This window comes from Phasianus colchicus, chromosome 7 (assembly GCF_987193195.1).
Source record: "Phasianus colchicus chromosome 7, bPhaCol1.hap1.1, whole genome shotgun sequence".
NCBI lineage: Eukaryota > Metazoa > Chordata > Aves > Galliformes > Phasianidae > Phasianus > Phasianus colchicus.
In genome coordinates, this window is record NC_143442.1 from 5,607,999 (window position 1) to 5,622,508 (window position 14,510).

The following is a 14,510-nucleotide window of genomic DNA, read 5'->3' on the forward strand; positions in this document are numbered from 1 at the left end:
TAGATCCCACTTCAGAAGTAGATCTAGTCATCAGTTTTCCATGGACACGCTTTCTTAGCCTAAAAGTACTTGTTATCTTTCCTTCTGTTCTGAAATCATAACTGTTTTATACCTGTTGGAGTTTTTAATTTAATTGGAAAACCAGTCTTTATAAGTGACTGCTGAAATAGTTGGTATGCTCTTTCTTTTACAGGGGCATTTTGATTTTTATTAACTTTAAGTAGTTCAAACAATGAGAAAACAATGAAAATGAGAACAGCAAAAAATATTTTTCCTGTCTGTCTATGAAATCAGTGGTTTATAGTATATGTCCTGTATGACTTGAGGTTGTTGAAGGTTGTTTTAAGAAGACTAGAAAGAGAAACTGAGAGAAATGGTCATTTTACCCAGTGATATTATTTAAGAATATTTGAAAAAATGTATTAAAGCAAATAGCGTCAACTCTGCACTCAATTTCTGTGAAAATCAGGTAAAACTATTTTAGGATATCTAGAATTTAAAAGAATTTGAAGCAATGTAGAAAATATGGTTTGTTTCGTCTTCTTGACTGGATTTTTTTTTTTAAGCCTCAGTGTTTTAATCAGATGTACAAATTTCTCTGTAACCTGGCATCTGAAACAGTTTTCTTAAAAAAAATAAAAAGTATTGCAGGGTAACAACCCAATGGCCTGTGAGGAGGGGGCAAGGTAAGTAAGAAATTAATTTCATGGAAATAAGATCTTCTGGTATAGCTTGAATAATGAGCTAGTTAGAAAATTCTCTGTTGATTTGAGCAGATCTAGCTTTGGACATAAAGAAGGCTGCCTAGGACTGAGAAGCTCTGCTATAAGCTGGGAAAATGGAATTTATGTAGGCTTGATTTGGATTGGCTCAGCAGTAGTGGTGGTCCACTGGGCACATGTCCTCTGACTGACTCTGACTACCAAAAATGAATGACCTCTTGGGTCACCAAATCAGGCATCCAGTTGTGCTAGGAATCTTAGAGGAAAAAAACTCTACAAAGACTAGTTTGTTGATTGCTTTTGTACTACCCAGAGTACACTGACCTAGAGAAGTTACAAACTGAAGAACACAACAACATTCTTCAAAACAAACTTTGTATGCTACTTCCCCGCCTTTCTTTTTAAAGTCAGAACACGTGTTCTGGTAAGAACCTGGAAGAAATGCAGTCTTTACAATTTTTTGGTCTTAAGGAAACTCTTCCTTGAACCAATATGGAAACTTACTGAAGTTGAGCAGCACGAGACTTGAGAATATAAAAATCTTGATATCTATGCCTGAGAAACACATCTGTAATAATTTAGGATGGGGTTTTCTAGTTTGGATCTGCTGTGTTGCATATCTTAGCTTACACACAGAACTTGTTCCAGTAGATCATTTCTGTTCCTGCGCTCACAACAAAACTGTTCTATCATCTGTCTGTTTTGACTCTCAAAGATGAGTCAGACAACACCCACACATATAATTAAATCAGACCCACTGTTGTGAACAAATCTGGACCATCCATTTAGAGAAAAAAACAAGACTCCCTAAAGGAGGCTGACAAACTAGCCAGGTAACTGATTATGCACAGAGTAATTTCAATGGCTAATCAAACAAATGAATTCTTACTTGATTACATCTCAGTTTTGTATCAGCTAATCATGAAACCAGAAAATACTCTAATGGATGCTGGTTTCTTACAGCACCTGTTCACAGGTACAATTGCTGTAATTTGGGAAGAAGAAGGGAGAGGGCAGCACTAATTTCTTAATCAAGAGCTGAGAAGCAAGCTCTAACATTCTTACTGCAATTGGATATTTTCCTTTAGAAGAAATCTAGAAGAACTTTTCCAGGATGCAGGGATCACTTCCCCACATCCCATTGTGGTGGTGGGTTTTTTTGTTTGTTTGTTTTTTTTACACATACATGTTGCTCCTCAAGAAACCTTCTGTATCACATGACAAAGAGAGACATTCTTAGGAATTCTTACAAAAATAAGGGAATACAACTTTTTTCCCCATCCCTCAGATTGCTTTTCATATTCACTGCCCAACAGACGTTAGCAGGAGCAGGAAAAATCATTGTAGGAAAATAGAATGGTTTGGAGTGGGTGCTTGCACCTATCCACATTTTGAGGAACTCTGATATCAGAGGTAAGGTAACTTATAATCTTTATATAAGAGATACTTCTAAATGCCCTCCACCAAGATCTATGACTTATGACATAGCAAAAATCTCTGGGGATGATTTTAGTGCTTTGAGAGAGTCCCATTGTATTAGAGAAGAGCACAGGAAGCAGCAATCTGCCCCAAAGAGCTTGCTTTGCAAATCCGGGTAGATGTTATTTTCATATAAAATGGTAGCAAAGGGATAACAGAGGAAAAAAAGAGATAAAGAACATTGGGTTCTGCTTCTAACCTAATATAGAACAAACAGCTCTTCATTGAATGGAGACAAGTTTTTGTAATAAATTGTGAACGAGATCCGACATCTTCCACAATGAATCCCACAAAACAAAATAATTCTGGAAGTTCTTATTTGCTGTGCTGCTTCTTGTAAACTATCCTATGAGAACCAGACCGAAAAAAGGCAGGCCTCGATTCCTCAAAGGTAGTGCCAATGTTCATACACCTTCTCATGCTCCATAGCTTCACAGTTTCACTGGTGTCAGCCCAAGCTCAGCACAGCAATCCTATTACACATTAGCTGAAACGATTGTTAACAGGGCACAGCATTTGGAGAATGGCATTAAAACATCTACCAATCAATACCGTCCATTCCTTTGAAGAACTCTTTAGTGCACAGTATCTCCAAAGTCTAAAAGAAAACAGAGACCAAGGGTAGCTGGATTAGCAGTATTAAGCCATGGTCAATCTACTGCATGCATTTTAGAAGTTTCTATAAAAGTGGAACACTAGAATCTCTGCTGTGTGAATGCAGTGTAGATCCGTTCAAATTGGCAGAGCAGTGATGATCTACAAAGGCTGAGGACGTCTCCAAGTCTTCCAGTAACTGCTATTTTAAATGGTAGCTTTTGATCTGTCCTTTAACATACTAAGCCACCAGACAGACTGCATTTAAATTATCAGTGATGATCAATACGTAAGATAAATAATAAATCTCTCGTAAACACCATTCAGCTGAATTTCCTGTATTGACATAAAATACATTCATCTTGGATCTTCTTTAACTTGTCATACAAGCCTATAAGTGGTGGAAAAATGAATAGTCTTTGAAAGGACATAGATAAACACTCCATTAGAGAAAGGTAGGATGGTACCATTTGTCATTTCATTGCTCATATAAAATCTGTCTAGAAATAAAAACAAATATAGTACCTGAAGTGTCCAAAGTTATCTGAGGGTAAAACCAAGTTGCCAGAATCACATCACGTGTTTTGTTTAGGATTTTTCCTACTCCAGGCTTAATAGAAGAGGATGAAATGCTTGTCCTGCAGGGAACCAACACTTTCTCAAAGAGGCTAAGTAAATTCCTGACCTCTTACAGAGACATTAAAGAACTCCTGGTACCTCAGAACAGAATCTTGGCATTTCTTGGGATCTTTACACTGTATGAGTAGAATAGCTATGTTTGCAGTTATAAGTAATTTAGTTGTTTTAATTTTTTGTTTTTTTAATTTGTGAGATGAGTTAAAGGTTAAGCATCTATGGTAGATTGTTACTATGAAAAAGCAGTAATCCTGTTCTGTAAGAATTTCAGAGGTCTAGGAAGGATATTTCTCTACTAACTCGTAGTACTACCTTCACAGCAGAACGTACTTCAGTTTGGTCTTTTGCCTGCGTACTTGAAGGCACTGACTTATGTGCTGTGAAAACTGGTTCTCACAGTCATGCTTTGCACATTAATAGAGAATCTGGAAGCACAAGGAGATAAGAATGATTGTTAGCTATGGATTCAATAGACCTGATGGCCACGAGCACCCTCAATTGGCTTCTTGTAGAGCAAATCATCCATTGGCATGCTGACTGAATTATTTGCCTTACTCAATGCCTAGTAAATGGCAGTCATGGATCAAAACCCTTTATGCTATCTGTTCTGTTAAAAAAAGAGAAAATTTCTATGGTCACCACTACCAGAATTTACATCCAAAGTATAAGACAGGAGACAACAGATGGAGATGGACAGATGGTGAAGGGCAAAGCATCTACCAAACAATTGATAATCATGGAGGCAAATGGTATCAGTATACCAGCTGCCTAACATTTGTCCTGCATAGGTGTCGAACCAAGGAATGGTGTAAGGAATGACTTTTAAGGATGGTGGGATAGTTCTGTGGAAGCTTTAGGACATGCCATTCTAAGCGAATATGTCAGCAGGGAAGAGCTCATCTTGAACCTCCAGGGAGGCAGGAGTTGACATTTGCAGTGAAAGACAGGCTACAAAGGGCATGGAGGAAATATAAGTTATATTTAATGTAGCCAAGAAGTGGAATCTGTGAAAGGGTGCAGAAGTGAGCAGTAGCACAAGAAATTTGAAGACTTAAGGTGTAGATATAAATGAGGCTAGATTCACACTTACAAAATAAAAAGATTGTAATAAATTGCTGAAAGCTAAAAGCCTGAATGTTTTAAGCATGTTATTAGAAATAGTTTCACAGCCTTTGTACTGAAAGATCAGCAAGGTTTTGACAAATCTTAGGCTCCCCTTCCCTGCACTCAAAAAAAACCCCCATCAATAAGAGTCAAAAAAAAAAAAAAGGAGTACCAGGGTTACATCTAATGGAGGAAGGAGGCTAACAGCAGGCTTTCAGTCATGTTTTGTGTAACAATGACTAAACATTTGTGAAGAGATGTCAGAGAGAAAGGTCAATATTTTGTCATCATGTGGCAATTTCCGTGCTACCTGGATTGGAGTCCATATAAAGACATCTATTGAATTTTCCTCACAGATGCAATTACTGTCTAGAAGAGGCAAAAGTGACAAAGGTCAGTTGTTAGGAAAACCCCTAGAAGGAGCTGGAGTCCTGAGTAGAAGAACCCTTGAATAGACACAGAGTGACCAGAAAACAGCAGTGGCTGTCAGTGGAGGTAAGACTTCACAGAATGAAGTGGAATAACTTACACCGCAGTTGGCTAAGAAGTCAGGAAACTCCCTTGACAATCAAATGACTCCCCTGGGAGAACTTGGCCTTGCACAGATGATGTGGGTTGTTTTTTTTTTTTTTTTTTTGTAGTCATCTTTATTCTCCATCACTTTGTTTTTTTTAAATGAGACTACATATCAGCTTTAACTGCAGCTGCTCACCCTTCTCAGAGGTGTTCTGGGAGTGGAATAGATTAAAGATTTAAACACAGGTGATAGCAGCATTGCTTGGAATAAGCAGAAATGTTATATTTATAACAAACATATCAGCCTTTGGGTGGATAAGTGGTTCATAAAACGCAGTGCAGCATAATGTGAAGTAACGTAGCCGATTACTAAAAGAATAAGCATAAAGATTGCAGTCTAAGTAGGAACACAACATAGAATTCATACTAAGAAGAGAACCTAGAAGGGACTGTGGATAGTGGAGTAAACCATTAGCACTCTTTCCTGCTAACAACAGCAGAGATGAAGAAGAGCAAGCAAGTTTCTGAAATACAGCTCTGGCAGCAGGGCACAAAGCTACAGAAGTTATTCAGGCACACTATCAGTCTCATTAGAAAACAGTGCTCAGTCTCAGCCACTTCATTATGGGAGGACACTCAAAATGTACAGCAGGGGGCTGCCCAAGGTGTGTTAGTAACCAAGACATGATTCATGAAGAAATGTTGGACATATTTGTCTTCTGTGTCTAAGAAAAGAGAGATTAACAGAGGATTCTTGCACAAGTACGCAAGATCCTGAACAAAGAGGAACAGATCAAAGCTAAAATAGTTATGTCACATGAAAACTTAAAATGAGAGCTCCTGGATTAATGTTGAGGAAGAATATTCACACAGTTTTTCCAGAAGGAAGAGACAGAGCTCTTCACAAACAGTGAAAAAGGAAAGAACAGTTTTATGAGCTCACTTGAAAACTAGAAATAGTTGAAGTGACTATAGATGTGTAGAAGAGATTAAGATTCTTTATCTTTGTTTTTAAAACAAACCACAAACCAAGTTTTAGTTCTTAAATTGATTACATATTAATAAAGAAACCTCATGCAATAGATAAATGTGAACAAATCTCCATCAAGTGGGCACTTAATTGTCTGCAGACAAAGTTTTACTGTCAGCTACCAGAGAGAAAATTTGGTCTGTCTTTCAAAAGAGAGAAAAGTAGAAAGAAAAAAAATATATAACAAGATACCGGGTTCTAAATACCTTAGAACTATGAGGGTTCACAGCATAAGCAGCTGAGCTTCCTTATGTGGACTAGTCTTTTAAAAATAAATCAGACTGGAGCTTTTCTTCTGAGATGTAATAGGAAAAATAGCCTACATACTGAACCTGAAGACAAAATTAATTTAAGTATGATATGACCACCTAGATGTCATTTCTTCAGCTTAGTTCCTCACTTGCTGGCTTGTACAAATGCCTTCAGCTGACTAGAGGTATTAGGTTTTATTTGTTTTCAGACCTGCACTTTGCTCAGCTTACCTTCTCTATTGATTTAGAGTGAGCCTGAACATCTTCCCAGAACAATAAAGGGAGGGAATCCTTATACATGGGCACCTATTCCACAGAGAGTGATGTGGCTACATCAATATTGCTACTCTACCTCTTATCCTTAGCCAACAACGAGCTTTTTTTTTTTTTTTCCCCTTAAACGAGGTATAACAAAAAGCTATAGAAGAATGATAGAGGTAGCAAGATGTATTACCTCAGTCTCTGATGGAAAATTTAGAGCAACTGTGCAAAAAAAAAAAAAAAAGGAATTGCACTGTGGTGCACATGTGAGAAGCACCCACAACTGATTATGTTAACTCTTATTGAGATGATATATCCTATTCACATCAGTGGGACAGATAAGACTTAAGAATACTTCTTTGTAATGTATCCCATAAGATTTCCTTGAATTCTTTCAAAGCTTTTTTTCTCAGACTGGTTAAAGTGTTTTTTTTTTTTTTTTTTTTTTTTTTTTTTTTTTATTACTGATGACATTATTTAACCTTTTTGTTTTGATGCAGCCAAAGAAACAGTTTATATCACCTATATCAGAATCATGGTGAAATATGCTGTGATTATTCAGATCCTGGTTATCAAAACATTGGACTACACCACATGCAGTATCCATGGTGACAATGAATTTACATGGGGAACGTCTTCAATGTAGTCTTACTACTGGCACTTGTTGCCATTTATTTTGTTAGTAATTTTCTTGACAATTTTGAAAAACAAGAGTGTTGTTAAAGCTTAAAAGCAATATGAAGATGACTTGCTAAGGAACAAACAGACAGAAGGCAAAGAAAATCTTTGTTCTTGGAAGAAAGATATTTGAATCGTTATTTTTTCCTGGTAGTCTCAATTTGGATAGTAATGTCTGCAGAACAACTGATCCACCACAAGGGAATCCTCCAATCACACGTGGAATTATTATAATTGAAAACACAAACATCTAAATATTTTTGTAGCATATATTCTAGTGCATAGAAACACTGCCATAATTTCTTTATTTTTAATTTTAAGTTTTAAACCGCTATGGCATTGCTGACTAAAGTTTGGTTATTTTTACAAATGCTTACATGCAGGTGAAATACGATATTCCAGCATTTGGCTTCTGCTCAGCCCTGAACGGCTGCCTTCCTATCTTCTCTTCTTTGTTGACACTGCCAAGAAATTGGACCATTTGCACTGATGCTTTTGTTTACGTGAAGTGGTTGTATTCCCAGCCAAATGCTATCAACAAGCTGATGAGCTTGACTCCCGCTATTTAGTCAAGCATCCTTACCTCCTTGGCAGGCATTTTGTCTGGAGCTGTCTCTAAAGTCACACATCCTTTGCGTTCCCAAAGATCCACCAATCAGTCAGGCATTTCCCATTGTGCCAGAGGCTTCCATAGACCAGATCACTGCTCTTTGCTTTCTCCTGGGAGATCTAAATGCAGAACTTCAGTTCTCAGCTCTCTTACGGTTTTGTGACATTGGGCAATCCAAGGAACTCTTCAGTGTTACTACCTATCAAATATATGTAACGTGTTCTTAATGTTCCAAGATTTTTATATTTGCAATGTCCTCTAACATTTCATGCAGGATAGGGGCTATACAATGAAATATACTCTAAAACTATTTTTTTTCCTATACAGAAAAGTAATAAGATGTTACATTTAAATTTAAAATTGGACCTGTGAGTAATGTAGCATCATTTAATTTTACTTCACAATCAGGTAAATTAATGAGAGAGAACCAAAACAATATGGTATAATTACATTTGGAAATTATTTCTTCTGTCCTTCAAGCGTTCTTTTTGTCTAAGATACTGAAATTTGGTTTCTAAACATAAAACACAGTAACATCTGGTTCTAATTGCTGGTTTAAATAAGATAGACAGATCTTCAAGTACTTCATGCTTTTGAAAGGAAGCTTTTAGTAGGATATTCTGAGCCAAAGGTTACAAAAAAAAAAAAACAACACCCAAACAACTAAAAATAGCTAGCATTCTGCTTGTGCCCAAGATCTAAATGATATTTCATGTTAAAAATTTGCAAAGTATGGTTGCATTAACTTAGTTCATTTGGAAAGAAGAACCAGTTCGCATGCCTTTTAGATGCTGTTTGTGTGACAAAAGAAAGCAATGATAGTGCTTTCCAATGGGATAAAGGCACTACAGAGCAATAGTAGGAAATAAAAAAAATAAAATAACTCACCTCTTCCAACAACTCATGGCTCAAGAAAAGTGCCATCTATTTAGAGAGAAGTTACCATCTCAGTTGCTAACTCTTAAGTGAGGGTAGGAGGGCGTGGATCCAGGCTCCTCCCCTTCTGGTCATTCAGCTGCATTGCTTGCACCTGAGCTCCTGGATTAGCCTTCTCACCTGGTGCTCAACCATTGGTTTAGGCTGTGACCTGGCAGTTCCACTGCATCGTTGTTTTTGACTGCATACGAACGTAGTGTAAGTGAAGGTTACACTAACAGTTTAAACCAGGACACAAATTTCTTCATATGTTTTGAATTAAACTGTAGGAAAAAAAAAAATGAGTAAGGGTGCTCCACCCCATCACCTGTTCTGTGTTCTATGAGAAAAGTAGGTATGAAGTGTTACTGTCTGGCATTAAAGGCGTGTGAATAGTGCAATGAGTTGTGCAAACTTGTCCTTCCCAATGGGCCAGGACTCCTCAAAAACCATGGACAAGCTGAAAGTAAACTTAATACTGACATCCTTTTTATGTGGATAGTTGTCAAGCCTTGAGGGCATCTAAAGGCTATACCCACCCACCTCATCTGGGGTCTCACCCACACCACTGCTCCTGAATGAAGTGACTCCTTTAAAGCTCAGATGTTCAGGTCTTCCCTGAGCTGTGTTCAGCTGTCCTGTCCTGCCTCCTAGATGGGCCTTGTACCCTGCTGTATTGTATTCTGGTGTGCTGGACAGATGCTATGGAAGTATTTTACTGCTTGTCTACAGCTTGTGTCTTTGGGCCTGTCTCCTGGATGGACTTGGTAGTGCTTACGTAGTGACCCTGTCTCCTGAACCACTTATGACTGTGAAAACAGCAATCTTCAACAGCAGGAAAGGCTCTACAAGCTCTGCATCTAAGGAAAGAATATAGCAATTGGGCATCATTAAAGTAATCAGTGATAACTTTGTCTATCAACAGACACTAATTTTGTCCATCTATCTTCTCCCACTCCAGGAGTTTATCAAACCCGCAGCTTAATTTGGTTATGGGAGGTAGCATCTTTAGTTGTCTCAGTCTGACACCTGCTGATTTCTTGTGATGTTCCCTAGATCACAGAATCACAGAATTGCCAGGGTTGGAAGGGACCTCAAAGATCATGAAGCTCCAACCCCCCTGCCACATGCAGGGCCACCAACCTCCTCATTTAATGCTAGGCCAGGCTGCCCAGGGCCCCATCCAATCTGGCCTTGAACACTTCCAGGGACGGGGCATCCACAGCCTCTCTGGGTAGCCTGTTCCAGTACCTCACCACTCTCTCTGTAAAGAATTTCCCCCTGACATCCAACCTAAATCTCCCCTCCCTCAACTTAAAACCATTTCCCCTCGTCCTGCAATCTTCACTGCAGATCTTTCTCTGCAGAAAACATACAAAAGCTCTTTCCTTCTCTGCTCCGTTTTTCTCTCCTCTCTCTTCTGGAGCAGAACTTTGGGTCTGACTCTTCCCTTTTACACTGGATTTATGCTACTAATTCTTCTGTGAAGATGCCTAATTCCTGGGTTTTAACTCAGAAAAGAGCTCAAGCATATGCCAAGCTCTGAACATGCAAGGAAATCCCACACATTTCGAATTCTTGAAAAATAATTAATTGTATGTAGGTAGTTGCTTGCCCTCCTTTTAGTATGGGAAGGCTTGACTGAAAAAAATTGGGCTTATGTTTTGCTGTATAGGGATTAAGTTTTGTGATTATATTGACCTTTCAAAAAATGAGTTATCTTGCTTTTAATCTGTTCAGCCACCTGTATAAAAGAGCTATGAATTCAACCTCATAGAATCCACATAACCTACAAATGATTCATTGTCCCAGTCAGCAATGTGTATTAGTATTCCTGAAAGAATCTCCTCCTTCCCCATCCCACTGACCCCAGGCCACCTTCATGCAAGCCTGCACTTCATTTATTGTCAGAAACTCTGAGAAACAAATGTAAGCAAAACAAGTTATGACCTGAGCTTTCTCTGGTCTGTTCAGTACTTTTTTCACTTAGGCACAAAAGTAGATTTGAAAACTACAAGGAGTTATGAAATACATCAGTAGCGCCTCATGCACCAAAGAGTCATAAGCTGATCACAGACAGAACATACTTCAGGTCTGGTTCGAAAAAATACACACTGATCCAGATTCTGTATGCATTTGTCACAGTAACCCCTATACACTGTGAGATTTTCCATCTTCTCTTATGGAAAACCACTCCAAGCATGTCTGGCAGTAGCTCAGGTCAAGTGCAATTTTTCCTTTCATAGCCAAAGTACACCATCTGACATCTACACATTGGACATTCGAGAGAGGAGCTTGTACCATCCAGCATGAAAATTTTGACATGAGGTATCAGTTGTGACAAAACATAATAGCTCAGCATCCCACACAGTGGAGGGGAATATCGTCAGCCTTCCAAGAGCAAATTGCTCTCTTAGAAACTAGCCAACCAACGCTAATTAGTTCCTGTGCTGTACTGATAGCTACATGATCACTGTGAATCATGCAAGAGCAGCAGACACTAAATCATCTCAACCTACAGTCAAACATCTGCAGTCAAAAGAAGTAGGCCTGCTATCCGACAGCTTTTAGAGAAGACACACAGGTAAAGAACAGTCTGACCAATTACTGTGGACTCTCTTTCAGACTTTCTTGTTTAGTTTAGCAATAGAGACAAGTCCTAGTTACAAAAAAAAATTGACAAATTTCCCCAAATTTAGAGTGACTGCATATAAGACAGGGTAGACATTCCTAAGACAATCTATCATGAATGGAGCTCATGTTTTTTCAGTGGCACAGTGTTTGTTGCTTTACAGAGACCCAGGCAGATGTGATGGCTCTTGTTAACACCATAGAATGTATGCTGAATTTGAAACGTCTCCCAGCACACAGTCAAATAACTGACCTTTAGCATGACATCAGCATTCAAATTCAGGCACCTGAAGTTCACTATCATTTGGCACCTAACAGAATGGTTTGCCAAAACTGCTGAATTTGGTGGAACTCAAGCATTCCAGTACACCTCATGAACAGCTCAAGCTGTAGATTTGGGGAAATAGCTGTCAGGTGCTCCACAGACCATAGGTGCAAGAAGTTTGGCAACACTGCCATGTGCTAGAAGGAGCTTCTGTGGTCGGGCTCCGGTTTAGTTTTGCAAGGCTGGAGGCTTATAGGCGGAAAATTCATCTCCTAGCCAATGTGCAAACTAATAAATCTGTTCTTAGATAACTCTGCCACGTAAGGTTCATTTGGAAAGCCTTCCTGGAAACATCTCATTTTTTTCTTATTGTCTTGCTTCCAGATGGTTATAGATTAATATCTGCAGATCCCCCATTAAGAAGTACCTATTGGCATCTGCAGTTAGATTGAACTTCAAACAGCAGCAGATGAACTAAAGATACCCCAGGAACGAGTTTGTGAGGGGAAGGAATTTGCATGTGTTATGTAGCCACTGTTATCACCAGTTGGTTTATATCATGAATTTCCAAAGGCCTTTTAATATTTAATAAGATGCTAAAAGGTGTTTGATAGTTTTACATCTCCCTTTAAAGTGTAGAAGAATTCTCGTTGAAAGCAGGGCTGAAGGAAAAAAGGATAAAAAGAATGGCTGTTCTGTTCCAATAGAATAGGCCATTTCTCTGCTGTAGTCATCTAAGTTCAGAGTGATGTGATGTTTAGATTGAAAAGCATTCTGCTTTCTGACGTGCTAAATTTAATGGGGAATCTGATAAATAATATATTTATCTTCTTATGTTCTTTTTAACAAGATAAAATATTAGGAAAAAAAAAAAGAAAAAAAGGAAGAAAGAAAAGAAATTAGAGGTAACAAATAATAATTCAAAAGTCACATCCTCCAGTTTTTAACTTCTCAGCTACCTGAGATTCCTGTATTTACTTTTGGAAGACATTTCAGTCTGAAATCTAATTGTTTAAGCAGTAGTGCTCCCATGGTTGCTACTAGTTATCTAACAGTCATTCACTCCCTGCTTTATTTTTAGTGCTTATGTTATGCTCTGCTGACACTATATTGTTTCAATTGTGTTTTTCTGCTTCTGCACAGGGAATATAGATCATTGTATTGCTTCATTGGATCCTAGAAATGTCTGTCTCTTATGATTGCCAAAAATCGGTATACAGGCTAGAAAATGGCACTGCATATTTCAAAACAGTAATTTTCATCACTGAAGCTATGCTAATGAATATTGGTGGTGACAATGTTCTGATAAAGATAGCAACACCTCTGCAGGATACACAAATTATTACGTGTTCCCATGTAGTAGCAATAGGAAAGTTTATTTGTTCATCTTTTCTCTATTTATTTGGTTTGGTTTAGAAAAGTAGGGACAATCCTGAACTTAAAAGCAGCACTGGTTTAAATGCCTAAAACCTTGACACCAACAAAATGGGGTGTTTAAACCCCATTAAAGCCACTGAAATCTAAGCTCATGCATAATTTAAGCCCATAGCTGTTTTCTTGGGCTGATAGCTCTGTGAATAAATGATGTTATAACTGAAGATGCTTAAATTTACACTTAATTGTCTATTTTATTCCTGCTAGCTTATGTTTTCTGTGTTGTTATTTCTTCTTTGTGTTGACTCAAAGTTTCTTCATATCTAAGCCTCTATGAAGATCTATAAACCATTTGGGGATGTATTTCAGCACGTTTTTGAGTTTATTCTTTCAACAATCACTTAGGTCAAGTTCAAATTCGGGCTGGATGTGGCTCTGGGCACCCTGGTCTGGTGGCTGGCAACCCTGCACATAGCAGAGGGGTTGGAACTAGATGAGCATTGTGGTCCTTTTCAACTCAGGCCATTCTGTGATTCTATGATTCTAAGTCACACTGTAATTTTTAGCAAGTGCTTTCATTGTTATTGGTTAATATTTGCTTTAACTAGGGGCTTAAGTTGTGGGTACGTATCTTCTGGGTGCCACTTTCACCATTTGCCTTTCCTGTTCACAACCACCCCTCCGTGAATGTGCATGTACATTTTGTAGATATGATTTAAGCCTAAGGAACGTGATTTTGCTAGACAGCTTAAATGCTTGCTTTAGTTGAAATTAAGTCAGTAAAGCTTTTAAAAAGTGTTTAAATGTACCTACTTGTAATGAAAAATTGGCTTATGGTGACCAAATTAAAGTTGATAAATAGTTTAATTGCATTTTTAAAACTGTTTTTCTGCAGTAGAAAGAATGTTCCTGGTTCAAACAAGAACCTTAGAAGGTGATTTCCTCTGGCAGGGAGCAATTGTAAGCAGCATCGGGATGGGCTGGGATCCATGCAGCCTACGTGGCTGCATCTGGAAAAGGATGTAAGATCATAATTTTAGGGTGCTCTGCCTTGCAAAACGCAATAAAGTGCTTTAATATTGGATAATAAAGAGAAACAGCATTTATGGAATTGAAAGTGGATTTTTTATGTAGAATTTCGAAGAGTTCAGGGGACTGCTGGATACCAGATCTTTTTCCTGGTTGATTTCCAGAGAGCTGTGATAGGCACAGACTTGACATGTGACCTTTGTAAACCTTCCTACAAACTGAAAATGTTTCTGGATCTAGGAATTTATGTAATCAAGATCTAAATGCCAAGTGACTTCTCTTGCTGTGAAGAAGTTTGTTGAACTCCTTTGGGTAGGTCAAGATTTAAATACAGCTTTTCATGTTATTTTATATATTTGACTTTACACAACTTATTATTATTATTTTACTCCCCAAAGAAATGTCCTTCAAACTA

The 14,510-nt window shown here is 38.1% G+C and overlaps 1 long non-coding RNA gene across 1 annotated transcript; it reads right to left on the minus strand.

Annotated features, from left to right (window-relative positions):
• Window positions 1-609: 609 nt before the first annotated feature.
• LOC149917194 (uncharacterized) lies at window positions 610-8,799 on the minus strand. The gene is made up of 4 exons (XR_016467986.1): window positions 8,770-8,799; window positions 7,855-8,080; window positions 7,649-7,732; window positions 610-2,799 (listed from the first exon to the last, which is right to left on the minus strand). It is a non-coding gene; the product is annotated as an uncharacterized LOC149917194 (long non-coding RNA).
• Between the last annotated feature and the right edge of the window lie 5,711 nt (window positions 8,800-14,510).